Raw genomic sequence first — 12,272 nt, forward strand, 5'->3', positions numbered from 1 at the left:
CAAACTGCGGGCTGAATGTAATCGGGCACCGCACAGAAGCAGTGTACAAATACGAAAATTCTGTTCTCTTCCCCATGTTAAGTAAGCGCCCCATGAACACGAGGCAGGTTCCGAAGAAGCAGAGAGGAACATTTTTAGATGTCCTAACGTGGACATCAGGCTTCTGGAGTGAGCACCCAGCAATGTGAATGGTGGTTAACTTCAGTTGTCCCAGAATGGAACAGGGTCTTTGACGAGGCCGTTCGGTTTCCACACTATGTTCCTGTTAAAGTCCAACAACAGCTGCACCTCTTTCCTATGCTTTCCTCTCAGAAACCATGAAGGCTCTGGGTCTCAATGGTCACCAAGCCCTCCTGGCTCCTGCTCCGCTCTTCTCTCTCAGTTCGGCAGCCTGGAGAGAGTACTGACCTAAGGCTGTGACATCCAACAGAGTGGCCACTGGGTACATGTGGCTAGTGTGACTGAGGGACTGCAGTTTAAGTACTTACTTTTACTAAATTTAAGTAGTTTAAGTGGCTAACTGTAGCCACTGGACAGTATAGTTACAGACTGTTTGCAGATATAAACATTAGACATTTATGAAAATGTGAGCACAGTAAACATAGTGTGTTTTGACTTGCTTTTCTCCCCCCACTTAATAATAGACGAATCTCTTTCCATAGTAGCAACCGCACGTCTGGATATTATTTTTAATGTCTGTATCTGGGCTGTCCAGTATAGTAGCCACAAGCAGTATGTAGCTCTCATGCACCTGAAATGTGCCTAGTCCCAACAGATGTTTGTACGCTGTATGCTGTAGTTCTACAAGGCACAGCTGGCTACAAAAACTTTGTATGGCATAGAGAACATAAAGCATATTAATAGTTTTTATACTGATTATCTATTGAAATAATATTTTAGATATATTGGGTTAGGAACAGATTATTATTTCACCCGTTCCCTTTTACTTTTCTAATGTGGCTACGAGAGAACTTAAAATTAACTATGTGGTTTGCATTATATTTCCGTTGGACAGTATTCCCCTAAAGCCTCCACTGTATGTAATGAACTAACTCCATGCCTCTGCAGGTGTGGGATGGGAGAACTGAGAACACGGTAACCCAAATCAGTGTCTGGTTCCGTGGCTCAAGGGTGGACCCCTAACTCATCCTCATGTAGGCCTGGGCTTCCTGGAGCCATCAAACAGGTCCACTGCTCTGCGGGCCCTAATAACAGATCAGGCTGGGAATGGCTCAAAATCCACTGGTCTACAAACCATTCTGCCGCCCCCAGCCCTGTGGCCTGGAGCAAGTTACTTATCCTCTCTGCACCTCATTTCCTTGCAACCGAAAAATAACAGTGAACTCAATAGTGAACTGATAGTAGTGAACTCAACAGAGAGTTGTCACGAGAATCAGGTAAGAATCTAGAAGAGTTTGGTCATTCCTTTTTTAAAGTTAAATATGCGCTTACCATGTGACTAAGCAATTCCAGTCCTAGATATTTGCCCAGGAGAAAGGAAAGTATGTCCACACAAAGACCGGTACCCAATGCTCACAGAAGCTCTATTCACAACAGCCCCAAAGTGGAAACAACCCAAATGTCAACCAGCTAATGAATGCATAACAAAGGGTGAAATACTACTGGGCAATAAAAAGAAACATGCGACAACCTGAAAGAATGTCAAAGCTTTATGCTGAAAGAAGCCAGACGCAAACCATTATACCCTATAAGATGCCATTTCTATATGACATTCTAGAAAAGGTGAAATGACAGTAACACAAAGCAGACCAGCAGCTGCCAGGGATCAGAGAAAGGATACTGACTGCAAAGAGGCCTCAAGGAAGTATCTGGAGTGATGAAAACGTTACACAGTGGTTACATGGGGGCTCCCATTTGCCCAACTTAGGAAATGAGATAATTAACACAGAGAACTTACCACAGGGCTGGGCCCCGCCCGTACCAAGTGCTTAAACAATGCTAACCCTTATCATGGCAAGTGCCACTGCCTCTTCAGTATTCCAGAACCAAACTCAGACTCACAATCTTCCCGGGAAGACCAGCTACAGCTCGCTTACCTTGGACTGTTTCTCTAATCATTTCGGGTGCCTTTGCTTCCCTTATGGCCTCTACCTAGCAGACTTCTCTGTTTCATTACTCCCTCTCGCTGGTCCTTCTCTCCCCACTGCCACTGACCTGATGTGGCCTTTCTAACCCCACTGCTTCATTATCACCATGGACTCTCCTCTCCCCTTCCTTCACACTTTTCATGGACCCCTACTCACCGCCAGCAAATTAAGCTTCCTAAAATACCACTTTCACATGCTATATACCTGCTCAAGTCCCTCACTGCTGTTCAGATCCCTGAGCCTGGCCTCCAAGGGGCCCCACAGCTGGCCCCAATCTCCCTTTCCCACCTTTTACCCCACACCCGAAACCTCCAGGACAGATTCTTTTGGAATGAGCAAACAAACAAAGGCAGGGACCACATCTGTCTCGCTCCCCAAGTGCCCAGCACAGTGCCAGGAGCAAGGTGCGTGCTCACAGCAGTATCTGCTCAATGAACTGAAGTCTGCAAATGCAACGTAGCCTCAGAGAACATAGCTAGTCATTCTTTAGTATTTTTAAACTGAGATCCTTATGGTGGGTTAGTAACGGTTTAGAACAGGATGAACTAGAGTCTCTGAAAGGATTTATGTGTTAAAGGCTACCAGGCTTCTGTTTCTATTCCTACTTTTTAAAAAATACATCAATTAAACAATTATTTAAATATTTTTTTCCCTTTGGGACACCTGGGTGGCTCAATCAGTTAAGGGTCTGCCTTCAATTCAGGTCATGATCCTGGGGTCCTGGGGTGGAGTCCTGCATTGGGCTCCCTGCTCAGTGGGGCCTGCTTTTCCCTCTGCCTGCTGCTCCCCTGCTTGTGCGTGCTCTCTCTCTAACAAATAAATAAATACAATCTTTTATATATATATATATACTATACATATACATAAATATATGTGTGCATTTAAGTTTTAAAGATTATGTATATGCACATAATTTTACAGACACAGAAACAAAGATATATACGTATATATATATATATACGTGTATATATATATATATACGTATATATATATATATATTTTTTTTTTTTCTCCCTTTAACCAAGAACGGACTAAGAGCCTCCAAGTGAACACACAGGAGACATGAGGCCAGTCATAGAAATCAGATGAGTGTGTTCATGGTTTATTTGATTTATCATGGTTTTGGCTACTACACAGCTTTTTAATTGATTTTGCTCTGAGTCATACATGGTTTCATTTACACCCATGACTAAAGATAGGCTTTATTAGGAATGCCAATGGTAAAATACGAGTTAAGTGAGAAGTTAGTGAGACATACGAGAAGTGACAACCATAAAGTTGGTAATTCTGCAAATTGTCTGAAGAAGGCCATGATCAGTGCCGTAAGCTATATTCATCTTACCACAATTCTCACTGCCTCTCATATTTCAAAAAACACTGTAATTCAGATCCCAAACATTAATATAGTTTTTAATAATGTACTGGTCTGAATAAAACATTTTTAATTCAAAATCACTTTTGGGGGGTTACAATTCAGTAGTACTATGAAAGGAGTTTGCAAGTTCAGAAACCTGGAGAGTGCTGATTCAGAACCTGTTCTCTGAAAGGCTGTCAAGCCCAAACCCCCAGGAGGACCTGGGTGGCTGCAGCCACTCCTACTGCCCCTCACCGCTCCCAGGCGGGCTGGCACTTTTTCTTTTTTTAAAAAAGATTTTCTTTTTATTTATTTGACAGAGAGAGCACAAGCAGGGGGAGCTACAGGCAGAGGGATAGGAGACGCAGGCTCCCTAAGCAGGGAGCCAGACGCGGGGCTTGATCCCAGACCCTCGATGATGACCTGAGCCGAAGGCAGCCGCCTAACAACTGAGCCACCCAGGCGTCCCGGGCTGGCACTTTCAACACCTCACTTCGTCTTTGGCTTATACGTCTGCCACCTCTACCAGGATATAAGCTCCCTGCTTCATTCATCTTTTTATCTTAATACACGGCCCAGTGCCCAGCTCACAGGAGACTCCTCATAGGTGCTTGCTAAGGTTCCCAACCCCGCAGAGGCTTTCCGACAAGGAAGGAGTGCTGTGCTTCGGACTGAAAGGCCCCCAAACCTGGTGTGTGTGCCCACAGCCCGACTACTGGTGCGTGGCTCTTAAGGGAAAGGAAGTCCGCGGTGCTCTACAGAATACAAGTGGGTTTCTCAGGAAGCGGTGTTCTGATGTCAGCTGCCCCCCAGCCTGCCCCCTCACGAATGTCAGCGGGCACGGTCTACTTGGCAGGGGAAAGAACAAAGCAGAGGGCTTTCTATCTTATTTTGTCAACCTGCGGCCAGAGGTCAAATGTGCGTACACGGATGCTGTTGACGAACAAAAGCTGCGATGTGAAGAGCTGAAATGGGCATTTGCCAGGGGCCCCCCCTCCCTTCAGGCCCGGCCTCTGGGAGCACATCTGCCAGTTCAGTGGCCGAACCCTGTGGCCTGCCCATTTGCCTCCCCCACCTCTTCCGCTGCCTTTGAACACCAACAGCCAGCTCTGCTACCAGGCAGGCCCCAGAAGGGGACCCGTGCTGCATCCCCACCACCCCCCCCAGCCGGGCTATCAAAACAGGTTCCTTCAGAACGAAAAAGAAAAAGGCGGCAAGGGAGTTGCTCTTTGACATGTCACTGTCTCTTTTGCCATTTGTTAGCAAAGCAGTCATAGCTGGCAGCAAGAGAAACTTTTAAATAAGTAATTCTTTTTCCGCTGAACATACTTGACAAGCACTAGTACCTAAAAAGTTTAACTAGTGTTCTGGCAAATACAGAGGTAATACACTACATCAAAACAGCTGACACTTATGTGCTGAGCTCTGTTTAGAACGTTCCATGTGTGAGCTCAGTTAATCCTCACAGCAGCACTAACAGACTCTCACTATCCACACTTTACAAGAAAACAGGCTGGAGAGATCAAAGCATTAGTCCAAGGTCATTAAGGTATTGTCCCTCTGCTCCTGCCTTACACATTCACATGTGTGGGAGGGGAAGATTATAAATAGAAAACAAAGTAGTAAGAAATAACAGGTATGGGGGTGCCTAGGTGGCACAGTCGGTTAACCATCGACTCTTGGTTTCTGCTCAGGTTATGATCTCAGGGTCATGAGATCGAGTCCTGCGTCAGGCTCCATGCTCAGCACTGAGTCTGCTTGAGATTCTTTCTCCCTCTCCCCCGGCCCTCCCCTGCCCCCTGCATGTGCGCTCTCTCTCTCTCTCTCTCTCTAAAATAAATAAATAAATCTAAAAGAAAGAAAGAAAGAAAGAAGTAAAGAGAAACGAACGAACAGGTATGGAAGATGCTTGCACGTTTAGAACCAATAAAGCTGAATGGGAATTTCAGAGGAAGGAAAAGCATAGTCAGCTTCATGGGGCGCCTGGGTGGCTCAGTCAGTTAAGTGTCTGCCTTCAGCTCAGGTAATGATCCCAGGGTCCTGGGACTGAGCCCCACGTCAGGCTCCCAGTGGGGAATCTGCTTCCCCCCTCCCCCACTTGTGCTCTCTCTTTCAAATGAATAAATAAAATCTTAAAAAAAAGAAAAAAGAAAAGCATATCCAGCTGTCCACAGGAAGGGTTCCCTGAGTTGCAGCTCAGATAACTGCAATCACACAACAAATCCACTTACTTACTGAATGCTTACTATCTACATGCTAGGGAATGTGCCAGTTTGAAATGGAATCAAAGTGACAATACATAGACGTGAAAGGCTGGATTGGGGGGGGGGGTCGCAGAACAAACCTCAAAGGGAAAGACATGGACAGAGGCAGAACAAGCTGCCCGAGTGCCCCTTATCATCTACGGAGTGGGAAGGGCCAGAGGTGTGTCCTGCTTGCACAGAGGCTCAGTAGCCTCCGAGTTCCTGGAGCCGGGCCTGCTCACCAGGGCTTCCCCAGCACCGACCGCAGCGCCCGTCGGTGAGCCGGAGCTCCAGAAGCAGCATGGAGTCAGGAGCGGAAGGCTCGAAGTGAGCATGGTGATCTACAGGGTCCCAGGCAGAGACGCACAGAGCACGGCAACGCGGCAGCCAGCCCTTCCCTGTGCTCCGGGGGACAGTGAGTGCGGTCCTGCCGGCCAGACACTTGGCCTGACTAGAGGTGTGGGGTGAGCAGGCCCGCTTCAGGCTCCATCCCCACCCCCCACCCGATCCGGACTAAAGTGCACTGTGTCCCCGCCCACCAGTCCCCTGTCACCTGGGCGAAGGACAGGCTCAAAGGAAGGCCTGAACAAATGCTGCTTTCCCTTTGCACCTCAGACGTTTTAGACCCAGGGCTGTCCCACACCAGCACTCTATTCACTCCCTGCTCCCACCACCTCGACCGAACTAAGGAGAAATGACCAGTTTCTGGGGAGCCACACGGAAGAAATGCGGGCAGCCTTGCTGAGATGCCATCCACAGAGAGCTGGCCAGGGGCGCACACACCCTGCTCTCCAGCACACAGCCCTCTGCCCTTCCGCTGGGCTGCTCTCGTAAGTCACCTCGGCACCCACAGCGCGATGCACTAGGCGAGGTGCAACCCGGAGTAACTCCTTCACACCAACAGGACCGAATTCATCTATTGTTCCCAAGCCAGGGCTTCCTGAAAGCAGGGTTCATATGCAGCAAGGTGAAATGTTTAGACGCATGCTTCTTCTCCGAGTCTGCAGTTTAGAAAACCTTCTCCAGCAGTGATTCTTACCCTAAGATTCACTGCCTAAGAGTAGGCTTCAGGCCGGGGAGGTTCTGGGAGGTTATCCAAACATGTATAGGAGCATTTATGGAGAATTTGTCCCTCTAATAATATTGCAAAAGGAGGTAAACCCAGAGAGATAAAGAGCTTGTGCTAAGAATGTGTGCTGAGTTTAGCATCCTGCAATGTTACAAACTTCCTAGGGTGATGGCTAAACAGTATGGGGCTTCCTTTCAGGGTAATGAAAATGTTCTAAAGTTGATTATGATAAATAAATAAATCTTAAAAAAGGGGGGGGCTGGGTGGCTCAGTCAGTTAAGTAGCCAGCTCTTGATTTAGGCTCAGGTCATGATCTCAGGGTTTTGGGATCAACCCCTGCTTCAGGCTCTGTGCTCAGCAGGCAGTCTGCTTGAGGATTCTCTCTCCCTGCTCTTCTCCCCCCCCACCCCTCCCCCGACCCCCACTCTCTCTCTCAAATAAATACATAAAATTTTAAAACTGATTACGGAGATAGGTACACAACTCTGTGAATATACTTATGTTGATTTGTATAGTCAATGGGTAAATTGTACAGTATGTGAATTACATATAAAGCTGTTACTAGGGGGAAAAAAATTTCTAGAAGACTCCTCTTGCAATGGGTTCCCCAAACAAATATTATACTAACAGGAATACCCTCTCAGCCACCAAAAAATAACTACTCAATTATTTGAAGACAACAGTAACAATGTACTCTTTCAGTAAGCAGGAGGAAATACTTGACAGCTTCATCTTCAGCCGGAAATGGCCAGACTCACCCCAAATTTGGTAGTCAGCAAGATCAGCTGGAGACTAAATGGCCAATCTGCACAAACTCTTCCCCTCCAGAAGTCCAAGTATTTACCCCAGATAAAGTGCTTGTCCCTTAGTCCTTAGTCAAAATTTCAAACTGAAAATGAAGGGTCCTGTCATCTCCTCTGAAGACAGTCATACCTTCATTTCCCCTACCATGTGCATCCTACTTGTGAAAAAGCCACCGACAAGGATGACTTCGAGTTTCAGGGGAAAAACAATGGAAAAACCTATTAGTCTCCCTTCTACAACACCCCCAAGCACTCAAACACTTCTGAGTTCTAAAACAATGCTCGAGTCCAGCTCTCCTGTCTTCAGGATACCAAAGCTGGAACATAAAGGAGCTTCATTTCATGTGAAGCCGCTCAGAATAGTCTAGCAGCTTGAAAAGGAACCACTACCTGCCTCAGTAGAAAACAGGTTTGTTCTAGTTGGCCCAAATGAACCCATTTAGACCATCAACCAACAATCAATATTTTGAACAATCTTATTAAGATCACAAACTATACGGAAGCTGTGTAGACATGGGTGAATATTTACGATACTCCCCTAAGGAGCAAAACACATAAGATCTTTTTTCCTAAAATAAACTTCAGCCCCAGAATCCTGTTTCTTCCAAGTAACTACAGCCAGCTTCTTATTTGTATTCCTACTACAAAAAGTCTTCCTAGTGGGATAATCCTCAAAAGAGGTGATAAATGAGGATTAAGAATCACCAGCCCCTAGGGGCCCCTGTGTGGCTCAGTGGGTTAAGCAGCTGAGCGTCTGACTCTTGATTTCGGCTCAGGTCATGATATCGGGGTTGTGAGATCAGCCTCTGAGCTGGGCGTGAAGCCTGCTTAAGGTTCTCTCTCTCTCTCTCTCTCTCTCTCTCTTCCTCTACCCCTCCCCTCTTGGGCGCTCAATCTCCAAAAAAAAAAAAAAAAAAAAAAAAAAAAAATCACCAGCCCCTAAATCAGTCTGCAAAAAACTGACTTCAATAGGTACAGTTTATTTACAATCTTTAAATTAACTAATTACCATTATCCAAAAGGTTCCAACTCAGACTTTTGCAACTGCATCCATCACAGGTTTCAAAAACAAGTGGGGAAAAATACATAACCAAGTAGAAGACAAGTGATTAGAGTTCAAGAAAACTTGGGGCGCCTGGGTGCTCAGTCAGTTAAGCGTCTGACTTCAGCTCAGATCCTGATCCCAGGATCCTGGGATGGAGCCCCCCACCTCATTGGGCTCCCTGCTCAGTGGGGAGTCTGCTTCTCCCTCTGTGTGCGCTCTCTCATCTCTCTCACTCACTCTCTCAAATAAAGAAATAAAATCTTAAAAAAAAAAAAAGTTTCAAAAAAACTTATTATCTTACTATAAAATGAGGAATTATCATTCGGTCTGCATTTGCCTATGTAAATATCTTCAAGGAATTTTTCAAAGTATTCAGTATAACTTGGAATTCTAGAGAAACTTCCAAACAGCATTCCAAAAGGAAGCCCAGGTAGATCCTAATATTGAGTACTGGGTTGCCTAATATGTCAGGCTCTGAAGGCAATGAGGTTTGCTGACTTGGCATAACATTTGAATAGGTATTCTGACGATGTGTGAACAGAGTTTAAAAGACTACATAAAAAAGGCCACTGATTAAAAAGCTGAGGCTCAATAATCCAAGCCACAAAAGGAACTTCAAAACCATCTGTGTTACGACAGGTAAAGACTCTGACTGACTTGTCTACACCTTGGGAAACGGAAGACCTCAGAATCCCATAGAACAAACACTCAATGCAAGCAGGAGCTGTCTAGCGGACCACCAGATCTCCAGCATATGTCTGGCACGCAGTAGGTACCCAACACATTTCTGCTGAATTAACGAGTACTGCTGAATAAATAAACTGTGCAGGAATAGTTTCCGAAAATCAAAGGTTCAAAGAGAGACCCAATTTCAGTAAAGATCTCCACGTGTAATATTATCTTCCCCAGATTTAAAAAATGTTATGCCTCAAATATCACTAGAATTATCTTTTGTTTCTCAAGAACAAAATGCACCAAATGCAGAGTAAATGAACCTCACAGAAGAGTATTTTAAACAGGAGGAAACCGAGATGAAGTGCTAGCACGCCGCAGCGCCCTGACCAGCACAAATCTGATAAGCATATTTGATAACAACCCTCTCCAAAACTGTCGGTTTCCTCTGGTTTCCATTTCAGCTAGGTAAGCATTTTCCCAGTCTATTGATTTTTAGAAGTTTTCCCTTTCGTGTCACCAAGAACGTCTATATTTCCCTTGTCTTCCCTTCGTCCCCCCCATACTTTCCCACAATTCACCTGTACAGCTTTTTATTCAAATTCCTTTTGTTCGGAAAAGTCCTTCCCTTTCCTCCCACCCCAGGCTGAAAGCATCCTCCCTAACTATGGTCCCTTCTGATTTTAGGGAAGTTTCATTTCCTTGCAGCAGAGGCCTGGTCTATTTCCTGAAGCCAAATTCATTGTGCTCCATAAAAGTGAAAATAAAATCATTCAAACCACAGTCAGGAACAGAATCATCTACCCATCTGTGCCCTCTCTGCCAGTTTCTCATCCAAAGATGCCTTTCTGGTGGTGACCTTGTGTTCCCTCCATCCTGGCATCTGTATTTTCCAATCCACAGAATTTTTCCCTCCCAAGTCCATAAATTTTAAATCCTATGTAACCTAAAATATTCTGCTGTAAATTCTGTTTCCCAAAGCTAAACAACCTCGATAAAGGTAAGGAACTATGGACAGAAATTAGCTATTTACAATAATAACAAGTTACCATGTTTAACGCTTTGGATGTTATTTCACCAGGGAGTGAACAGCTGGAAGAAGAAGGAAATGCCCTTTACAAATTACTTCATAAAGACTATTTCATTTGATCTTTGTAACAACCTTGGAAGGCAGGCAGAGCAGGCATTTATTACCCTCTTTACAACATCAAACTACCCATCAAAAAGTTAACCTTTTTGTGACTTGCCCAACCAATGTCACAGAATAGCAAATGTCTGCCCAAAACTGTATTAACGTCTTGCCTCTTCCAACTCAAAGTCCGTCTACTATATACTCTCTCTGTATGTTTCCAACCTATAGCCAAGGAGCAACTTCCATTCTTCAGCATTTCAGAGGGAGGACTGCCCTCTGACTTTTGGGACACCATCTCCCTTCAGCTAACAAGTAGGAAAGCCACCGTCAGTTTTCCCAAAAGAAAACAATGCTCATTTCTTCCATATGCCACCATTAACAACTACTTCTTTCCAAAATAATTTCCAACAGTTCCTGTTTTAAAGGGACTTACTCATAAGGGGCTAATAATCCAGAAAGTCTGCATCAGCATATGATTTTCTCAATAAAGTTCAGGGCTGATGCAACATTTCCCAGTCTTTAATTCTACAGCTATAATGACAAGAACATAGAGCAGTCAAAAATTGCGTAAGACAATGCTATAGTGTTCCTTACTCCACCACATCTGCCTCTATGGGTCTCCTGTGAGTCACTGTCTTTTGTGATCAGTCATCATTATAGGGACTCCCATTCTCTACTCTAAATTATTTTATTTCTTAAAGAAAAGCTCTGCAGTACAAATGGAATCCTATTATATCTTTCACTACCTTGCGGAAGCGCTGACCCCTTAACTTAGCACCTCAGATGCCACGTTGTTCCAATTCTCACCACTACCATTTTACACAAACAAAAAAGAGGCAAAGTAAGGTTGCAATTCATTCGTTTATTCAGTCAACAAACACATATGAAATCCTATCAGACACCTCGGTCTGGGACCCAAAATTAAGCCCCTGCCCCTCCTCTCATAACCTGGTGGAGAAGAAAACTAAAAAAAGTAACTACAGAATAAACTGATCTCGGTTAAGGTGGAAGCGAGCACAGGACTTGGGACAGTGGCCATCACGGAATGCTTCCTGAAAGAAATGATCTGTGAGCATTTATAAGCGTCCCTTTACTTTCAGCACAAAATACACCTAAAGGACTCAACCCCTCTCCCCGAAAGTTTGTAAGATTTTCTTGCCAAAAGTCAAGTCAAAAATCTAATTTAATAGCAGAATTTATTCTTGACTACCTGCCCTAAATTTCAACCTTGAACCCATACTCCCATAAGTATACATTACAGAGGGTAAAAATTCTGTCCAACACAGTGCCTTCTCCCAAGTCTGTAAAACAGGATTAAAGATAAACGATAAAATAAAATACACTTTTAAAAAATATAATCATTTTCCTAACTGGAAATGAACACTTTGAACAATACAAACCCTATAAAGCATGGCTGTCGGAAGAGGAAACTGAGGTTCAAAAAAGTCCCACTTTAATACAACAGAATAAAAGATCTCTTTGAAGTCACCAGAACAGCTTGAACAAAAAGAGAAACAGAAGGCTATTGTGGGGCTTTAGCCTCCAGATGATGAACCCTAAACACACTGCAATGGTAAACAAACAAGCCTCTGAGCCGGAATCTGATTTGGTGACCTGACAAAACATTACAATTTAAGGAATCTCTTTCTCCCCATTCATTATTTCCCAAACAAAGTCTCACTGGCTGGCAGCTCCTGTTTTTCTGCTAGTTCCTAGGTTTATTGCTTGTAAATTATAATGCACAGTGTGCTTTTCAAAAAAAAAGGTACAGGCAAATGAAAACAATCCTGGTTTTAAAGACCCATAAAAGACAGTATATGTAACAGAAATGAACCCTGCCTGTGTT

At 44.4% G+C, this 12,272-nt stretch overlaps 1 protein-coding gene across 1 annotated transcript in view; it reads right to left on the reverse strand.

The window, feature by feature from the left end:
• PXK (PX domain containing serine/threonine kinase like) overlaps positions 1 to 12,272 on the reverse strand; it is a 72,861-nt gene that overhangs the window by 59,674 nt on the left and 915 nt on the right.

Source organism: Ursus maritimus, unplaced genomic scaffold (genome assembly GCF_017311325.1).
Source record: "Ursus maritimus isolate PB19 unplaced genomic scaffold, ASM1731132v1 scaffold_14, whole genome shotgun sequence".
NCBI classification, from domain to species: Eukaryota; Metazoa; Chordata; class Mammalia; order Carnivora; family Ursidae; genus Ursus; species Ursus maritimus.